We start from the raw sequence: 21,822 nt of genomic DNA on the forward strand, positions 1-21,822 counted from the left end.
CCGGTCTCCTGCTGGCAGAGTCCTCACGTGCAATCAGGCTTTTAAGAACAAGGGCAGCTCAACTCCAGCGACGAACAACAAGGCAAAGATCCAAAGTCCTTGAAACTGACTACGAGCGGCTCCCGCAGAGCGGGGGCCGCGAGTCGTCTTTTAAAGCGCCAGGTAACAGGAACAGTAGAGGGGAGGGGACTCGGGAAGAGGTGGCAGGTGTGCGCGATGGAAGGAACGCACTGCCTGATGGGCCTCGCAGTCCCGGTCTCCTGCTGGCAGAGTCCTCATGTGCAATCAGGCTTTTAAGAACAAGGGCAGCTCAACTTCAGCGACGAACAACAAGGCAAAGATCCAAAGTCCTTGAAACTGACTACGAGCAGCACCCGCGGAGCGGGGGCCGCGAGTCGTCTTTTAAAGCGCCAGGTAACAGGAACAGTAGAGGGGAGGGGACTCGGGAAGAGGCGGCAGGTGTGCGCGATGGAAGGAACGCACTGCCTGATGGGCCTCGTAGTCCCGGTCTCCTGCTGGCAGAGTCCTCACGTGCAATCAGGCTTTTAAGAACAAGGGCAGCTCAACTCCAGCGACGAACAACAAGGCAAAGATCCAAAGTCCTTGAAACTGACTACGAGCGGCTCCCGCGGAGCGGGGGCCGCGAGTCGTCTTTTAAAGCGCCAGGTAACAGGAACAGTAGAGGGGAGGGGACTCGGGAAGAGGCGGCAGGTGTGCGCGATGGAAGGAACGCACTGCCTGATGGGCCTCGCAGTCCCGGTCTCCTGCTGGCAGAGTCCTCACGTGCAATCAAGCTTTTAAGAACAAGGGCAGCTCAACTCCAGCGACGAACAACAAGGCAAAGATCCAAAGTCCTTGAAACTGACTACGAGCGGCTCCCGCGGAGCGGGGGCCGCGAGTTGTCTTTTAAAGCGCCAGGTAACAGGAACAGTAGAGGGGAGGGGACTCGGGAAGAGGTGGCAGGTGTGCGCGATGGAAGGAACGCACTGCCTGATGGGCCTCGCAGTCCCGGTCTCCTGCTGGCAGAGTCCTCACGTGCAATTAGGCTTTTAAGAACAAGGGCAGCTCAACTCCAGCGACGAACAACAAGGCAAAGATACAAAGTCCTTGAAACCGACTACGAGCGGCAGTCTTTGTCAATAATAAATAGACACCAAACATGAAGTTCCGGTGTAGTGTTGTATGACGTTTTAGATTCCGACTGGATTTCCCCAATTCATGCCCTTATATAGGTACAATTCACGTTGCCCTTATATAGGCATAGAAATCAAGCCCTTATTTAGGCATAGCCCATGCAACCCAAATACACCATTCACCAAACGTCACAACGATTTCTTGGAAAACCAGCTTAAGCCGTTGAGGACTTCCCCTTGCTTGAATATTGATTTCTCCAAGAACTCAGTTAGTTTTACAATGAACATCTATTCCTTAAGGGTTCATTCATGACGTTCATATGCCCGACTTTACTTCAAAAATGGCATTCCTAAACACCTTCAAGGTATAAATATACCTTCACTTGCTATGTTAAAGCACGGTGGTTTGGAGCAGTTTGGCGACCTACTTGCCCGACGCAGCTCACTACAGCAAGTGCCGAAGGAAGCCGACTCTCCAGCTGACGAACTGATCAGGAAGCTGCCCTCCTCTGCTGAGAAATCCAGCTCCAGTGTTTCTGACTTTCCTTGCGGGGTTTTGGGAAATCGAGTCCCGAGACAGAGATACCAGACCTCCTTCATTCTAAGGTATGGAGCTAATTAGAACCTAGAGAAACCTTTGGTAGATTCTTGGCAAAAACTAAACCTATGCTAAAGACCATACTTACTTCTTCCCTCGCATTAGACCTAGGTTAGGTACATTGGAGTAGGCGTATTTTAGAAACACCAGTTGAGTTTTAACCGTGTTATTTATGTATGTATTTTTATATGGCTTAGAAACCATACAATGCTATTACAGTATTATTTTATAATACTATTCTTGCTGTACGCATTATACTTTGCATTCTGTCTATCGATTGCAGCAATTAACCTCTCTTGCATGAGAAAGAAGACTGTTCAATAAACCTTTTATTGAAAACGTCCATTTCACTACGTCTCTGCAACTCTGTAGAAACAAAGCATGCACGATTGACTAGGTGAAATACTTATCTATTGTTTCTACGACTCTGAAGATATTTTCCAGTCCTAGGGAAACAAAGTTGTCATGTTTATGCAGTTGCCAGTAACTAATGCCTTCTTGTGAATTCGAGAAAGCTTCTAGTGACCTCTGAGCTAGCTGGCACTCACAATTAAGTTTAGTATACTCAATAGAGACCTACTGACCTAAGACCTACCTCAAATCTATAGGATATATTATTCCAATGCGCAGAGCCTATTGGGAATATAGGAACTACACTACAGTAGGGCCATCCACCTCGATGATACCAAGGGAAATGAGTCACACAGGGGAGGGCTATATTCCAGCTTAGCTAACCCCTGTCGGGAAATTTGGGACACTGATGTAGATAGGTACACATGGTTAGAGGGGAATGAGGGGAAGGAGCAACGGCAAGTTGTACAGAAACTTCCACTGTATTCCTTGTGTTTCAGAGGCACATACCGGACATGCAATGGGGCACCTCTACGCTGATGGATCTGTACTGGCAGTGTAGAGAATTTTCATATGCTCAGCTCATCCCCAGATGGCATGGCCTTTGCTCCCTCATCACCATACACACCCTGATCCTGTGCATCTCTGGAGAAGATCTATCAGAGTTGTATCAACATCCGCTATAGAAGAAAACAACTCTATTGCATCAGACTTGTGAAAAAAGAACTGCCGATTATTTTGGTTGGGCTCAGTACAAGGACATTCTGGAAGAATTCAGACTGTTTACTGACAAGTAAATGCAGGAAGGTCTCTACCCTTTTTCACCGCGCAGACAAAAGTAAACACCTTCTGGTTACAAATAACGAGCTGGGAGCTGCTGAGAATTATGAACAGTACTGAGCTCGGTCTTAATACAATCACAGATGAGCTAAGATCCACCCGCCTCATGGTGATGCAACACTGATATGTATTGGACTTTATGCCCACAATGGACTGAGAAGTATGTGCCAAGATTGGTGAATCCTGCTGCACTTTCATTCAAAGCAAACATGGATAACTGAAATATCACTCTTGAAAATCCAAACACTGCATCAATTGCAAATGGACATGCATAAGGAGGGAGGAGGTGCCCCATAGCAGGAATGGTATGAAGGCTGGTTTGCCTGGCTTCCCCGGTGGTTTGCAGGACTGTGTACATCATTGCTGCCGGTTCTTATTCTTGTAGTGTTTTTGTATGGTTTCCTTCAATTGGGGGTTTCCTGATGTAAAAACACTGTCTTCAAAGTGGGTGGAATGCAAATAAATAGAGAAGTAGAAGTAATCAAAACTGTAACACAACAAGCCCCACACAATGGGACTGTCATGAAGTGTGGTATAAATGATTTAGTTGAAAATTCAACTAAAGGGAGGAATGTTAGTATTGATGTCAATCTATGCAATAATACTTGTATATTTAAAAACAATAACAAGTCACTGTTGGTGAAATCTCCTAAGATGGCCTCTCCATCATCCCAGAGTAAGAAATACATGGTCAGGCATGCCCTGTGGCCTAGGCCTTAGGCTACTGATTGACAGATTGCGGGTGGGGTGGTATGTAACCAGCCAGATGAACACACGACCCAGATTAGTCCCACAGATAGGCAGCAAAACCACAATGCTCCTAGGAGACTGGCACATATGGCAAGATGCTTTGCGCACATTCCTAAAACACCATAAAGTTAGATGCCAAATGAAGTTAGGCACACTCAGACAATCAGAGCACAGCACACACAGTACACACAGTGATCATGCGCTCCCCATAACTATCCCAAACTTTCCTGAAACATTTGAAGTGACACGAGTCTGCCCGATGGCCGCGTGAAATGGCCGGCGATTGAGCACGCAATACCTCATACACCCTGGTCCCTGAATGGGATAGTGATTAAGGACCATTGCACACAGGGAAAAAAAAACTTCAGACTCTGCGATTGAGATAAAACACTTAAGAAAGTGCCGACCGAATTGGGCTTACACCGTGGGAATTCCCTTTCTGGACTGTGTGGACTATTTATTTGCCCTGAAGATGCCCGCAAGAGGAAACGCGTTGGCTGTTGTGTATTTAATAATGAATAACAGGATCTACTAAACCATTTAGTGAACGACTGACCATTTCCCTCATTGCTGTCCTTCATCATCTGTGGGATTTAAACCCTTATGAATTTTTGTCTTTGTAACAATGCCTCTCTCAGTTTATGTGTTTTCATGTAGTATATGTGGAGAAGTGTGGCTCAATGGTTAGAGCGGGAGACCCTGATGCAGAGGTCTGGCCCGGGACCAGGGTTCAATTCCTGCCTCGACGGGTCTTGGGCTCAATTTCCCCGGACCTGATAATTCTCGCCTCGGTGCCTATTCTAATCATGGGTCCCACTCTGCAACTCTGGGCAATAGCTTGCCTAATCTCCACAACAGCCCCAACAGCGCTGGGATGCCTGGCTTCACCTTGGGGGAGCCCAGGAGTAGACATTTCACAGGGAAAAGCCAGGAAGGGTTCCACAGCGGTATGAGAACAGCACCAGGACGCCCCGTTGCTGGGGCAGCAGTGCGCTTTACAAGTATAAATTCATTTATTCAACAAATCCAGAGTAGTAAACCATCCAAAGGGGCGCCTACCTGATAAGTTTAACAAGTCAGCTAAAAACTCACTATTACCAGATTCTCTGAGTGCATCTGAAGTAAACATCACAGTAGAGGCCCCCCCAGTGCCAGCCAGACACTCGAGAAGCTCTTGCCATTTTTTCATGCAGTAATAGATTTTCTACCCTGGCTGACCTGTCTGAGTCGCTAGCAATCACCCCCTATAATGGGTTTGAGGGACGTATCATGGGCATGAAAAACACAGTGAGTAGCAATAATTCCAGGGGCTTGTGTGACCAAAATGTAGTTACAAGGATAGCACAGCATCTGTTGTTAGCACAATAGGTAACACTGATGAACAAAATTAGAGCCCTCAAAGTGTCAGTTTGCAATCTTAGTGACTCCCTAAGCAAGGTGCACCTAGCTGTGGAGCTGGTTAAATCGTCAATGGGAACATACCTGGGTCGCACTCCACCTACACAAAAGGAAAGGGGTGCTAGCAATCATCCATTGGTAGAAAGCGTAGTCCAGACATCCCAAAGTTTAAGAGCTAGTGGAGTTACTCGGTCCCCAAACATGGATACTATTAGTAAGAATTCTGTGCACCCTGTGAGGAGAGGTTATTAGACGCCCACCCTTAGATCTATGTTGCCCCTTGCCAAGGCTATTGCCTCACGCTCCATCGCTAATTCTAACAGATATGATGGTCAGAGAGTGGTAAGAAAAAGGAGTAGCACGCCAGGCACAATAAATAAGGTATATACGATAAACGTCCCTAAACTTTCGGGTGTATCCTTCAGAGAAGACGAGGGATCGCTTATAAATAAGTGTACCCTGTGGATTCGTCATGGCAGGAGCTGTTGGTCCCTAATAAGGGACAACATTGTTGCAGCTAAAAGACACTCATGCCCCCATGCTACATCAGACTACATTGCCCTGACACTTTCTCACCACTACCTGTTGAAAATCCTCGTACACTTTGACATACGCACGCAACATCTCACCCGTTCTAATATCAGATTAAAATACAACCCCCCTGAGCTGGTCCCGACCCCCAGCATGTCACCACCAAGGGAGATAGATTGAAGGTTATTCCCACTCGCTTGTGAACTTCCAGCAAACATAACACAACTATCTTCCAGTGTGTGTGAAGTCCCCGAGATGCTAAATTCATCATCTATAGTACCGAGAAAGACATCTGACGCAGTCCCGTCACTAGCAGGAGAGAGGGATAGCAAAATAATACCTACCAACGGGTGTGTCTGGGGGATTTCATATGGTCCTACTCCACTTAGGTTAGCCGTATTGTCATGGAACATCGCCTGATTGGCTAACATTTATTGAGCAGTATGACATCTGCCTTTTTCAGGAGACATGGTTGGTGGACCCTCCCTATCGAGTAGGTTATTTGAACTACAACATTCCAGCCATTAAGGGGGTAAAGGTCAACCTGCAGGGGTCCTCACCATCTAAGGGCGCCAAGAGATCAGCTGTAAATTCCAGATACTCCCAACCCAAAGTAATGATGTCCTCGCAATACAGGTGAAAATAAGTCCCCAATGTAGCATCAACATTTATAATGTTTATTCGAGGGTTCTAAGTGGGGGAAGAAGTCAGAGGTTATAGCGGCCCTCGATGATGGCTGAAGATTTTACCTCGACCTTTGAGCCCCTGCCATTGAGGACCACAACCTTACAGGAGAGGAAGATGCTCGGTGGGGCATCCCAAAATTGGAACTAGTCCCCCTTAAAAAAGGGACGGATGTAGCAATTCAAATCAAAGCATTCTGCCTCAAAAAAACGGTTGGGGGCAGCAAATGGGCATACTGCCTCTGATAGGCATGGGGCTAATACTTTTGATAACGGCAATAGCGCTAGCAGTATAGCCTACCATAAAGCTATGGCACCCCTTAGGGGATATGACTGTGAGGAATCGCCTAGAGAGTGATCATAATCCTTTATGCTCAACTCAAGATCTCCAAGTACAGAGAGCATTGGTTCAGCCAGCTCTAGGATTACATACCCTTGATCTGATTCCGACTAACGATATGCGTTGACTAAAATGGGCTAAGCTAGTAGAGAACCCCGATCTCCTAGACACTAATACTAGGGATATCAACCTCACTATAGTCGACCTAGAGGCCTGTCTTGACCACCCAGAGTTTTCCAAGATAATTACTGCCACTCATAACACATTTTTTTCTCATTGAAGATCATATTTCTTCAATCAGCATACAGATAAGAATATCCAAAGAAAGAAACTAAGCTTATGGTTTAACGAGGATTGTAGGATGGCACGTAGAATACTGGGTGATGCACTTAAATCAGGGGCACCAGACTAAGTACGGGCAGCCAGGAGTAACTACAGGAAGATCAAGAAGAAGGTTAAGAAGCAATGGGGCAACAGTAGATGGCAGGACTTGAGACTGGCATACACCAGCAATAGTTCCAAACAGTTTTGGAACTTTGTTAAATGGGACATCGGGGGACAGCCAGTACAGTCACACAACCATGTAGCCCAGGATCAATGGGTCAACCATTTCAAACCCTAATATGCTCATAGTGCTGACGAGGGGGACCCTGTCGCGCCTTTACACATGTTCTATCAAGACACTGCCTTCACACTGGCTGACATCAATATTGCCCTCAGAGCCGTAACAGGGGGTAGAGCACTGGTTTAGATGGCATTCCGGCCGACATTTTTTTGTATGATAAACCCAAATGGTGCTGGTATATTACATTACTGGCTTATGCCGTTGCCCTAGGAGCACCAGTGCCTGATTCCTGGATAGGGGCCAAGATCATCCCGGTATATAAAAAAGTGGATAAATCCCACCCAGGAAATTATAGGCCCATAAGCCTCAAAGACTCCCTGTAAAAGGTGATGGGCCGGTTAGTATTGAACAAGGCCCAATATTGGATTGATGAGTATGACATTCTTTCACCATTACAGGCAGGCTACCGGGCCCATACCAGCACTATTGATCAGGTTTTTTGGTTTACACTAATATACTAGCGGACAGTGGTTCTAGGTAAGGGTTGCTTGTATGCTGCCTTCGTTGACCTTTAGTCAGCATTCGATCTTGTTTCCCGCAGTAAACTCTGGGCAGTGCTACAGGAGCTAGGGTTGGCACCAGAGTTGCTATCTCTCATCACTCACTTGCATGAGGGTAATTTCACCCAAATACGGCGGAGGTCGCAGAGCAATGTCACCAAACCTTTTGCCATTGATAACGGTGTGCGCCAAGGCTGTGTTACAGTTCCTACATTATTCTCTCTCTTTATCAATGGGATCGGCAAGTTTTTATTTTGTACTCCCACGGATGCCCCAGTATTAGTGAGAACTCATATCCCATTTTAATGTTCACGGATGACACGTTGCACATCTCAAACACTCCCAGCGGTCTCCAGAGTGCCTTGTTACTTTTTGAGGAGTTTTGCCACCTTTGGGGTTATAATAATAATCCACATTTGTATAGCGCACAATCACCCGTTAGGGTCTCTAGGCGCTGGGGGCCGTCGGGAAGATTAAGCAAGCTATTGCCCAGAGTCGCATGGTGCTGGGCTAACCTGCCGCCGGAGCCGGGGATCGAACCGTGGTCCCCAGATTCCAGCGTCAGTCGCCCTGGTCGCGGCGCCACACCTCTCTCCTTGAAAATTAATGTAGCCAAAACAAAATGTATGACCTTTAATCAGCATAAAACATTTAAAGGTGGCGTATGCATGAATAACCGTCACCTGGAACAAGTTAGGGCTTTTACCTATCAGGGGGTTACCTTGCAGAATGACCTGAGGTGGAATTGCCAACTTGACACGGCTACTTTAAAACATCGGCAACTATCTGGGGCGCTAACTGAGCTTAAAACCTCCCTTACATAGCCAATTAGCCCTGTACTTCAGATTTATCGTATGAAAGTTGTGAGCTCTGCCTTATACTTGGCCAAGCTCTGGGGTTTCGAGAACTTATCCCAGCTAGCCGTTGCAGAAAACAGGTTCCTACGCAGAATTACCTGTCTCCCGCAAAGCACCCCAGTGTGTCCATTGCTGTACGAATTGGGCAGAAAAACCCTGGTTGATATTGCCAGATTACGCCCATTACTCTACTGGCGAACAATTTGCTGCACGCCAGAACTGGCATCTTATACTTCTGGCCACAATGATCTTCTCCGGGCAGATTGCTATCACAAAATTAAGTGGTTACGGGAGATAAGAACCTTACTAGTCAAGATTAGTATGGTCACGTGGTGGGAAAATCCCTCCAACGCTACTTTCCCTCCTAAGGAGTTTTTGAAAGAAAAATATTGGGAAATGGTGTTCCTCAATATCCGCCGAAACAGTGATACATGCACGCCAACAGGAAGTTTTTGGGAAGTCAAATTCCGGCCAAATCTAGAGTATTGTGGGATTTAATAACCAAACCGTCTGATCGGAAGTTGTACTTTCAATTCAGGGTTGGCACACTGCCAATGAGATTGTATACTGCAGAATGGGTCCCATCTGGAAACAGCAAGTGCCCCTTGTGTCTGGACCAGCAGGAGACCCTGGCTCATCTATTGTTTCTTTGTTCAGCATATGCTGCCCCCGTCATGTGTGGCTTAAGCCAATTTTTAGGTCTCTGGGATTCAGAAGGTGCCCCAATGCATTAAGAATATTGGGCACAGAAACATCACAGTGTATTTCTATTGCAATTGCTAAATTCTTGAGCTGGCCATGGATTATTAGATCATGATTAACCCTCGCAATCTGAAGAATGTTTTAAAAGTCATCCTGGTGACTGTATAAATGAAGCTGGCTATTTCCTTATTTCGTAACAAATCAAAGTCTGGCTCTTTGACAATATGTATGGACCTTGAAAGTAACATATGTAATAGTTCCATATTCATTCCTATGTTCCGTAATAATATTATCAATCTAATTTCTCCCGGTTTTTAACCCACAGGACTGCTTGATAATATTTGCTACGACAGTTATTGTGTATATTTAAGAAGGTTTTAAACATTTTGCCTACTGTGTAGTGTGTTATGAAATATTTTTACCCTGTGTATTGTGCTTTTATGGCTTAACTGTCGAAAAAAGCTTTTTGGATTGGATTGGATACTGAAATGTTCATTTGTCAGACAGTGAGCATCAGTAGTTATTTCTTTTTTAACTCCAGACACACAAATCTTGCTTACACGTGTTCCATAATCCCCAGAATTGTTATAGATGAGTTTGAAGAAAAGGGTAACTAATTGGGGAGGCCACATTTAATCAGTGCAAATTCCTTTACTGTGGGAACCCTCTATATCTCACATCAAGCTCTTCACCACACTCTGAAGCTTAAGGAAAAATTACTGAAGATAGGAAAACACAAAAAAAGAGGTACGGAAAAGAAGTGAGAAAGAGACACACCAGAGAGAGGAGAAGAAAGGCATGGTGGATATGGGTCAAGAAAAGGTGATACCGGAGAGGGTAAGAAACAATATTCATATTGGCAACATAAGACTGATAATGTGAGCCACTGGAGACATGAGTGAGATAAAAAAGAGTGTACCAACAAAAAAGACTACAGAGCGGGGAGTGGAGGAAGAGAGGAACTAGAATGCAAGAAAGTAGAGAGAGAAAGACAAGTGGAGGATTTGAGGGAGGATGAAGACAAAAAGCAAGGAAGAGAAGGTGAAAAGTAAGAAACAAAGCTCTGGCCAGCAAAAAGAGAAATACTATGAGAAATGAATGAGTAAAATAATATAAAAGAAAAAAAAAAAAAAATCGAGGGACAGTAAAAATTAGAAGGGCGGGAATAAGGAAGACTATAGATAGTGAGAGAGAAATTACATGAAATGTGAAATACGCTGGGTTAATTTGATATGAAAATGCTTTATTGCCAGTTAATCAAAACCATTCACTATAAAAAAGGAACCACAGCTGGACATGAACTACAGTTGCCAAATTCCACCAGTTCCAGCCAGTTCCAATTCATTTACAAGCGGTGGAGAATGTTCTATCAAAAATAACCATTTGGTGTCATGCAAATCTGTCGCTACAATGGGTGGCCATGGTGGAAGTTTCTATCTAGTACTATGTTTACTGACAGCAGCCTGTGTGTTTCAAGGAAATATTCATAAACTTTATAAATCTGCTGATAAGCGAGACGTCTTTGTTACAAAAACACAGAGAAATTTTACTGGGGCAAGTTTCAGCATTTGCTTCTTGAAACGTCAATGGGAGACGCTGACTACTTTCTGCTTCAAAGCGGGCCAGACATAGACGATATTGGCTAACAACTCTCTGTAATAGGTGCAGAACCATCATGCCTGATAAGTTCAATGGTGTTTCCATGTTCCGCATAGTCCACCCACATCAAAACAGCCTGCATTGTGTCTTGAAAAATAGTTTTTCAGGTAGCCTTTCATAGCCTTATTGGTGTACGTGTCCACCATTTAGATACAAATTTGCAATTACTACCTAACTACCTCCCGCTGCCACTTGCCTGCCTCATTCCATACCCAGTGTTGGGCATCTGTCCTGCCACTGCGGCCTTCCTGGGCCAACAAGGCTCCTGCCATACATTCACAGCAATTTAGAGGATTTTATGGACTCTGGATTTTGTTTCCTGTTTGCGAATGCCCTATCACTCACTGGTGGTCGGATCCAGAGGCAATGACCTCTATACTGATGAGACCTCACTGATCATCACTCATACATTTTGTTGGGCCTCCCCCAAGTGAGTACCAGGTCCTGGTCCTACGTCCTTTCCTTTTCAGGACTATTCGCTCTTACAGCTCCAGTTGATATTGGCAACCTCATTCCTCAGCCAACTACCCACCCTCTATACCGCCACCCAGACGTTGCTTGTGGATACCCTATGTCTTCCTGCAAAACCGCAGTCTGATAACTGTTATTTTCTGAAGTGGTCAGCCACAGTCAACCAGCTCAGGCGGCACCTGCAGTTACACTGACAAACTTGGAAATGGATGCATTTTCAAAGGATATCTAGGTGACTGAATCAACACTGTCAGCTCTGGGCTTCCAGTCATGGCTGGATGCTGTGGTTCAGCGACTCAGTGACATGGAGTCTCGCTGCGAAGCACTGCGTGACCTTGGTAGTGATATTGCCTTTCTACTAAACAAGGTTGCTAGCCTCAAAGACAGATCGCGGCATAATAATTTCTTTGTCTTCAAAATGCTAGAGGGGCTGGAGGAGGAGGACATGGCACTTTTTCTACTGGACATGCTCCCAAAATGTCTCAGTCTCAACGTCTCTGAACCACTTAAGTCTCAAGAGCCCACTGTGTTCACATCCATTCTTTCACCCACCTTGCCTCTCCACAGCTGATCTTTGCCTGCGTTCTTCGATATTTATATACTCCGGCTATTCACAGGGGCGTGGAGTTTCAAGGACCTACTGGTCCTCTAGGGGAATCGCACCTCCTTCTTCACTGACGACCCCTCTGTTACTAGCATTAGATGAAAAGAAATATCTGGCCCTCCGCTGGGATCTCGGCCTCCTGGACTCTTGTGACCTTGGACTGCAAGACCAGAGGCTTTTCTAAGCCATGGAATTTCTGGACTTACTCGCTGGATCCAATGTGGATGCCTCTGCTCTGAATGATTCTAGGAACAATTTCTCTGCTATGGTTGCCAGCTGCCCTCTGGACGATCCCCGGCACCAGCCCAAACTACAGAGATCACTGCCTTGGCCACTTAGAGAATTAGGCCGAGCAGGTCTTCAACTGGTGGTGGACTCTCTTCACAAGGACAGATATAGGGACATGTCTAGATCATCTCTCAAGCCACCTCCATTGGACAGCACATTTGATACACAGGAGGACTGATTGCACCTGACCAAGTCTTGTTGTTTTAAGGGAGAAGCAGGATGGAAATATCAATAATTCTGTTTTTTGAGGTTGGTATGTGCTTTGCTCTCTACTCCCTTACACCTCTGTGACTGGGGAGGGTGCTCCCCCCTCCTTCTCCTGCTTTATTGTCTGTGCCCTGCCCTTAGTTTGATGGGCTCCTGGACTTAGCCATGCACCCCTTCCATAATTTAATCTTTACATGGAACCACTAACAGAAATACTACAAAAAGCAAACATAGCTTTCCACATGTATGCAGATGACACCCAGCTGTACATCAAGGTGGCTTCAACAGAAGAAATTAAGACCATGAACCATGCACTATCAAGAACCCTCAAATGGCTAACCAAGAATCATCTGAAACTAAACCCACAGAAAACAGAATTCTTACTAATAACACCACATAAAAGCAATCAAAACGTAACAGAATGGACCAAACTTATCACTGCTCTAAACTGTACCCCAAAGATTGTAGATTCCACCAAGTCACTGGGAATAACCCCAAATAAAAACCTGAATATGTTAGCACATATTAATGCAATGGCAAAAACCGCCAGGTTCCACCTGAGCTACTTGCGAAAACTTAAACCTTTCCTGAGCAAAACAGATCTTAAAACAGCAGTACAAGCACTGGTCATTTCAAGGATCGAATATGGGTGCACGACCCTGGCTGGTCTCCGGAAGATCGCTACTGCTCCATTTAAAGCTTGTCTTAAGGCAGCCACAAGACTGATAGCAGGTTCAAAAAAATTCGACCACATCTCACCTCACCTGAAAATGCTAAACTGGTTCCCATTAGAAGCAAGAATACAATTCAAATTGGCTTGTATCACTCACAATGCAATTCACCACAAAAGTCCAGGTTACCTGGCCCAGAAACTTATACCATCAGGAGGTAACAGACCTTCCAGGAGCAGGAGCAAATCAGACTTTCTTTTGAAACCAGCTCGCTTCTGCTAGAAAAAGACATATGACCGAGCATTCTCAGGAGCAGCACCGAGAATCTGGAATGCACTCCCACCAAACATCAGAAGAATTACATCCATTGCAACCTTCAAAAAGGAAGCAAAATCGTTCTATATGAGCACATTTCTTCCATAAGGACCTTAGGGGAGGCCTGCTATCCCTAACTGCCAAAGTTATTACTGAATGTATATATATCTATATACTATACCGAAGTGCTTTCGTTATGACGGATTAAACAATATTGTATAAGCTATGTCACTCCACACTGGATCATGAATAAAGATGTTCATGTATTTTAACTGTGCCCGACAACTGTATTATTGAATGTATATATGGCTATATGCTAAACTGAAGTATGAAACATTAACAACTGATGAAACTCTACTGTAAAGCGCTCTGACACCCTACGCTGGGTCTTGTTCGCACTATAGAAAACTCTAAATAAACAACAACAACCAAAAAATTGCCCACTGCATAGAAATTTCCCTGTGTCCCTCTGGCCTTCTGGACACACTTTCAGAGAATGGCTATATCGATATGCACTCTCTGATCCCCCGCTATCGCTCTTGCATCCTCTGACTCCCTATCCTGTAGTGCTCTATATGGGTGGCCTCCCTGCTGTAGGTGTTTGTCCCAAGAAATGTTGTTTACTCACTCTGGGGCTTATTGTCCCCCCTATATTCAGGCCGGGTTTCGTTTGAGCCTATCTTAACAGAGCAAGGACTAGCTCATTCATTCAAATGTAATTTTCCCTTTCTTTTTTTTTCCTCTTCCTTGGCACCTCTTTCCGTTCTGGGTGTTTATTTTCTGGTGGTCGGCTACTGCAAGGGTGTTCCTGCCCCCTGTGACTGCCTGCAGGGTTTTTCCCTATTTGTGAGAGTGACCAGTCTCATCTAATCCAACCACAGAGTTGATAAATTCCAGCGCGGTTTTCCTATGATCCACGGGAGCGAAGATGGCCCTCTTGTCTCTCAAAGAGGATCGTCTGTGAGGTCAAGGGAATAATATACCAGCACCAGCGATTCCCCCAGGGGAGCCAGAAGGAAGCAGATTTTGGAAAGACCACCACAGCTTTGAAGAGACGTTAGGTCCTGAAGTATCTCTCACTTGGGATGGCTCAAGATACAGTATTGACCCAGCCTGATGTGTTGTGGTGCATTAGGGTCCATAACGGATTTATAAAAATTACAAAAAGAGAGAAAAGGAAAGATAAGAAATGGCGTTTTAACCTTTCTATCATATGGTGTATACAAAACAGGAGTAGTGAAACATTCTTTGTGTCTCAATGATGCTATTAATGCACACAAAATCAGTTTGAAACCCAGAAAAGAAATCAAAGGATAAGGCCCTTCCTCTTCAGAGAAACTAAAGGGATTCAAAATGTATTCTTCGTCCATCCAGGACTATTAATAAATGACAACACAAAGTCATGAACCTGTGAGGCTCTTAAACCCTGAATCACAGTAATTGTTATAGTTGTAGTTAATCAGAAACATTAGGGTTAAATAACATATATAGAAAACATAATTGAGCCACTTTAAAGCTATGTGGCTTTGTAGCACCGGCTCACTGTAACCGCATATTGATGCTGTTTTGTGTAGAGATGATGAAATACACCAATTATGACAAGTAGAAAGAAAGAGGCATCGAAAATCAGGACGAGCGTTTGCGCTCGGTACTCCGCTGAAGAGTCCATTTGAGGCAGCTGCCTCTTACTGGTAAGTAAAGGAAAAGAAACTCTAAACAAGCGTATGTGCTCGATAATTAGCTGAGCTGAAGTAGAGGCACCCACCTCTCACCGGTGAAGCGACGTAAAGTCTCAGCAGGCGAGCGCACTCCAGTAAACTGAGGACGAAACCAGGTAGAGGCAACAGCCTCTCTTGAAAAATGAAGGGGTGACAATCAGGAAACATGTCTCCAGAAGAACACTGCAGGGAAAAGGGTTGTCTGCCTCCCAGCTGGAGCGGAGCTAAGATCAGTAATTGACTTGTTTGACGTAATACGGGGGTGTGGTCCTCCAACCCTATACGGCAGGCAAACTCCTCCTCTGCACTGCTGACGCTTATTGCTTTCTACTGCAGGAGAATTAATTTAGTGCCAGAAACAAGCCATTTGAGGAGTTTTTGGGGACACAACGAATAGTAAGTGCTATGGTACTGGAAAGCAGGCTAAATGTACCTACACTTTATAATGTTGCTAGATGCGGGTTAATGTGAGAGTCAGCGACGGTACAGGATGCCTGGTGTATGACAACCAGATGTCTTCCTTCACCTTTTTTTATTCATTGCCTGAGGTCTTCTCTGGGACTACTGAGTTGCCCTCTGACCACATCCTGAGGATGCCCAGACCTCTATCACTACTCACTTGAATGTCAATGTCCTGTCAAATTATATTAAATGCAAGACGATCCTGCATTACCTCTACACAAAACATATAGACTTCGTCCTCGTTCAAAAATCTTATCTCTCCCCAGACGAGTAGGAGTAGAACTGAGGGAGCTAATACTGTAACCTTCCTCGTCCGTAGAGTATCCAAGAAATTTGGGGTGGCTATTCTGATCGGACAGAGGCTTCCCTGTTGGGTTCTTAAGACCTGGACAGACGAGGATTGCAGAAGGGTCTTTGCCAAACTTTGCCTTAAGGGAAGGATGCTGATATTTGGTTCCATCTATGCCCTAAATGCAGACAATACAACAAGATTGGGCAACCCAATATACACTTGAAGGCTTGGGTAGATCTCAGAATCAGGTAAGTATGCCTACAGGGATTTTATTTCACTAAATCTTAATCATTCTTATATTTGTGAAGTTCTTAATAGGGACTTCAAAGTAATAAATCTTTAGAATCAAACATATTTTTTCAACATGAATATATATCTCAAAAGAAAAGAAGGCGGGTGTATACTTTTTTAGAAAAATATAAATTGTGAATGAGAAATTCTTTACACACTAGTTTTTTTCTCATTAACACTTTTGTTGACACCAATTTCAGATCATTAACAGCATGGAAGACATTGTTGGAGATACCATAAACATTGTTTAGCAATTCATTTGTAAATGGAATTGGGTGAGCTTGTCAACGTTTCGGTCAATTTGTTCTCATCTCTTAGACCATCTTCAGGACAAGATGTTCATGTTGTGAAGACCCCTAAGTTAATTGAATAATCTAATAAATTATGTGTGACAATTGAGTACTATTAGTGAAAAAGTTATACACCGGTGAAACACTCCTTCTTGGAGAAGTTTCTACGAAGTCGCAAAAAACTGCCCAAAGCAATCTTTTAATGCCTGCGGATGGTGATTCTTATATTGAACAGTGTGTGCCTTGCTGTGGGTTTTGTAAACAGTGTGGTGTAGAGGTGATTGCCATTGTCTACTTTAACTGTTATATCTAAAAAGTTCATAGCATGCTGGTCACATTCAATAGTGGATCTAAAGTTCGGGTTCAAAGAATTTATCCATTGGTGAAAAACATCCAAACATTCTCCGTTACCCTTCCAGATTATAAAAACATCGTCGATGTACCTGAGCCATTTAACAATGTGCAAAATTAATGGATTAGTCATACTTTCTATGTGTTTTTTCTCCCAACTTATGACATAAATATTCGCTATATTGAGGGCATGAACGGCGCCCATGGCCACTCCCTTTATTCGCTGATAAAATGAATGTAAAGAAATTGTAACATAACGCTATCTCAACACGTCATGGCAAACAATGTGGGTACGTTGTGGGGTCTTGGTCTGGATTCTAAAAGTTCAGTAAGGATTTCAAGCACCTCGTTTTGAGGTATGTTGGTATATAAGCTCTCAATATCAACAACCAATCTTGTGTAGGTTCAAATGGATGTCTTTCTACTAAATTGATAACCGCAGTGGTGCCTCTAATATAGGTTGGATTATCACTAGCAAACGGTCGTATAAAAAAGTCTGCATACTGTGCAAGAGTTTTTAAAATTGAATTGCATCCAGAAACTATAAGACGCCCTGGTGGTGTAGTTGAGTCCTTATGAATCTTTGGTAGAACATATATCACCGGGATCATAGGTGTTTTGTTCACTAGAAAAGCTGCTTCTTTTTCACTAAGCCTGCCTCCATCAAAACTTTCCTTGCTAAATTCAGAAATGATTTTCACTAAATCAGGTGTAGGGTAATTAGAGAGTTTTTTTTATAATGATCCTCTACTGAAAGTTGTTTTAGTACTTCAGATCTGTATGAATCTTTGTCCCAAAGGACAATTCCCCCTCCTTTGTCTGCAGGCTTTATAATGGTATTATCAAGTGCTTGCAGATTTTGTAATGTTTATGTTCATCTCTCGAGAAATTATATTTCACGAACTGTGATTCCTTAAATAGATTGTCAATTTCTGTCATTGTTGCACTTTCAAAGGTAACAATTTCCTTAGATATCATAGAATTAACAGGAAAAAACGTCGATGGAGCGTGTAATCCTGTAGTGTCAGTATGTCGTAGGGTTTAGCGAGAAGCAAAAAAGTTGTTGAGTCTCAGTGTTCGGATAACCTTTCTAATCGACGCACACACGCAGTGATGTCATAAAAATGCGTCCAAACGTCTGCTCTCATTAGCTAGGCGCGATCCGTAACGGTTTCTCCATTTGGCAAAAATATTCTAAACAACAAAGTAAGTACCAGCGAGAGTCCAGGCCTTTGGACCAATGCTAGATTGTTATATTTTATTAATGAATTAATTTTTGGGCAAAAACCTCCCTCTTTATTTCTAGTGCAGTCCATTAACCAGCCCTGACACCACATCCGAGAACTCTGTAGTGTGGTTATGTCATGACTTGTTAAATGCAAGTCATTACGAGTGCAGCGTATACCAAATTGGTGAGTTGATGTACCACCTTTGCATGGCATGAGTGTGCAACTCTGAAAATTCAAGTGAGATTTCACAAAAGTAGACTTTCCCTAAAATTAACTACAATATTGATACTTATCAAGTCATTAATAACTATTCATTTTCTGCTCCTGTGGTTAGCATCACCAAAGAAGCAAGAATAGTAATTGTCAGATTTAGAATAGACGTTTTCTATCAATCTGATCCAACTCAACACGGATGGATGTGTTGGGAAGTTTTCAATGTCAATACTTATATTAGATTTATTCGAATTTAGGCAGCATATCATAATCGACTCTTAAATTGTACATGTTTTTAAAATGAAAGTCTAGGCATGAAGAGTTTATCTGTTTTTTTTCAACAGACTCGATAAAATTGATCGCTTTACAATTTTAAACAGCATCAGAATATATTTGTGCTATGAATCCAGTAAGTCCACTATCTTATGGATATTAAGTTATCTACTAGCCCTTGACCACATTTTTTGCACTTAACACGGAGGCTGGTGCATATCCTGTTTTAGCCGAAAAATGGAAATCTCCTTTGATTAAAACTATTATCTAAATTCCTAAATTCCTATCATCAAGTTGTTCAGATTCAAATCTGGGAAATACTTACCTTCACTTATACTCTTTCCTTTTCACAGGTGTAGAACTTTTTTTACTAATAGTACTCAATTGTCACACATAATTCATTAGATTATTCATTTAACTTAGGGGTCTTCAGTTCACAACAAGAACATCTCGTCCTGAAGATGGTGTAAGAGATGAAAACAAATAGACCGAAACGCATACACATTAATTGCTAAACACTGTTCATGGTATCTCCAAAAATGTCTTCCATGCTGTTAAAGATCTGGAATTGGTGTCAACAAAAGTGTTAATGAGAAACAAACTGCTGTGTTTATCTACTGTGTTTTTCTCATTCACGTTTGTATACTTGTGATTTGGTTTTTTTGTACCATGAATGAATTTTTCTATATAAATTTATATTTTTCAAAAAAAGTATACACCCGCCTTGTTTTCTTCTGAGATACATTCATGTTGAAAAAATATGATTGATTTTAAAGATTTGTTACTTTGAAGTCACTATTCTGGACTTCGCAAATATAAGAATGATTAAGATATAGTGAAAAATAAATTCTCTTGTAGGCATACTTACCTGATTCTTAATGCAGATAAGACACACTTCCAGGCCCACCTCTCCCGACTCTCGCTCTCCTGTGGCCATACACCCTTACTATTGGGTGGGTACTGGAATCTCTTCCCAGATTCTATTCCGGGTCATACTACATGATCTGATTGTCATAACAGGTTAGAGGAACCTTTTATTTATTTATTTATTTATTGAAGTTTTGTATAACGCTAGCGGGACCCAAAGGTATCAGAGCGCTTCACAACATGTACAAATTGTGCGCAAACAAGATCTGAACGGAAAATGAGAGCAAAGAAGAAAATACAAACAGAACATCTTTAGTCAACCAACTCAGCGGCAGAATGACAACAGTAACGGAGCATGACTCCCGGTGGTGGGATTTCGATAGAAGCCTTCTTCAGTCCTTTCTGGGTTCCCCTTTACGGTCGATAGCGCTCTAGGAAGAGGGCTTTTAGAAGTATCTTGAATTTCGGGAAGGAGGGGGTCAGTCTGATATGGGGAGGGATGGAGTTCCAAATTTTGGACGCATTACCCGCGAAGGATTTAGTTCAGTTTTTTTGTTTCTGAGCTCTTAGTGGGATGAGTAGGAGCGTGTTGGAGCTTCTGAGGCTCCTGGACTGACCGGCCCTTTTGAGTTTGGCGGCCAGATATTCAGGTTTGCCTGTGTGCAGGGCTTTATGGGTGAGACAGGCTGTGCGAAAGCTGGCTCGTTGGTCAATAGGAAGCCACTTCAGTTCCCTAAGTACCAGAGAGATGTGCTCAAACTTTTTCGTTCCTGTGACCATTCTTGCTGCTGCATTGAGGGTCGTGGACAGGGGACCTAAGTGAGATCTTGCAGAACTGGTCATGGTTGCGATTCCATAATCGATTCTGGAAAGCACCAACGCCTGTGTGGCCTTTTTGAGATCTTTTGGAGGTAGGAAGGGTGTTATTCTGTACAGGAGCTTCAGGTTTAGGAATGCAGATTTTGTGGCTTTTGAGTTGTGTTTTTTCATGTCCAGCTTGGAGTCGAGGGTAATCCCTAGGGATTTCACAGAGTCCGTTGGCGTGAGAGCCCCATTAAGGGTGTCTAAGGCTTTGAGCTATTCTTCGATGTGAGGGTTTTTGTCTCTGTTTGAGATGAGGAGAACTTCTGTTTTCTCTTGGTTGAGTTTGAGGTGGTTCATTGAGAGCCATTGCTGGACCTCTTTGAGCGTGGCGTTTAGTCTGTGGATGTCTTCAATTGAGGTGGTTTTCAGGTAGAGTTGTGTATCATCCGCGTAGAGGTGGAAGGGAATGTTAGATTTCCTTAGAAGTGTGGTAAGGTGTTCCATATATACGTTGAAGAGTTGAGGAGAGAGAACTGACCCTTGTGGGACTCCTCTACTGACGGGTCGGGGGTCGGACTCGAAGTTGTTGATTTTTATTCTTCGTGAGCGGTTGTGAAAGAAGGAGGAGAACCATTTAAGTTCCGTCCTTTCGATGCCAGCTCGCTCTAGGAGGGCTTTGAGGAGCAGGGAGTGGTCAACTGTATCGAACGCGGCTGATAGGTCAAGTAGGATGAGAAGGCTGCATTGGTCCGAGTCGAGAGACATGTGAAGATCGTCTAGGACGTTTAAGATTGCGGTTTCGGTGCTTCATCCTTTTCTGAATCCTGATTGGAGAGGGTCAAGTAGATTGATGTTCTCTAGGTGTTGGGTTAACTGAGGGAGAACACATCTTTCGAGAATTTTAGATAGGAGCGGAAGGTTAGACCGGTCTGAAGTTGTTCATGTCCTCAATGTCCAGACCAGGTTTTTTTAGTAACGGCGTGACTTGGCCTACTTTGAGGCAGTCAGGAATGAGTCCCGTGCTCAGTGAACTATTGATTATCTTGCACCAAATTGGGGCTAGGGTGAGCTTCATGTCTTTCATCAGGTTCGAGGATAGCTGGTCTAGGGAGTGGGATGAGGGTTTAGTGGCGGCTATCAGCTTGATTATCTCGTCTTCCTGGATGGGGCGGAAGGAGGACCAAAGCGTAGGAGGACTCACTAGGGGGTTGCTTAATGTTGCTAGTGTCGAGGTCCCCATGGGAGAGACAGGGGGTCCGTGCTGAGAGCCAGATCAATTTTGGCGATTTTATCCGTGAAAAAGCTAGCAAAGTTGTTACAAAGCGATTTTTACGCCGTCATATTGGATGTTGACGGTTTGGATGTTTGGCTCCTAATGATGTTAAAGAGTTCGTTGGGGTGATTTTTAGCGTTGTTTAGGGCAAGGCAGAAGAACGATTACTTTTTGTTCATGATGTGCTTATTGTAGTTTCTGCGTGCTGCCTTGAGTTGATGGCGATGGAGGGAGGA

Source organism: Lissotriton helveticus, chromosome 3_2 (assembly GCF_964261635.1).
Source record: "Lissotriton helveticus chromosome 3_2, aLisHel1.1, whole genome shotgun sequence".
Lineage (NCBI taxonomy): Eukaryota > Metazoa > Chordata > Amphibia > Caudata > Salamandridae > Lissotriton > Lissotriton helveticus.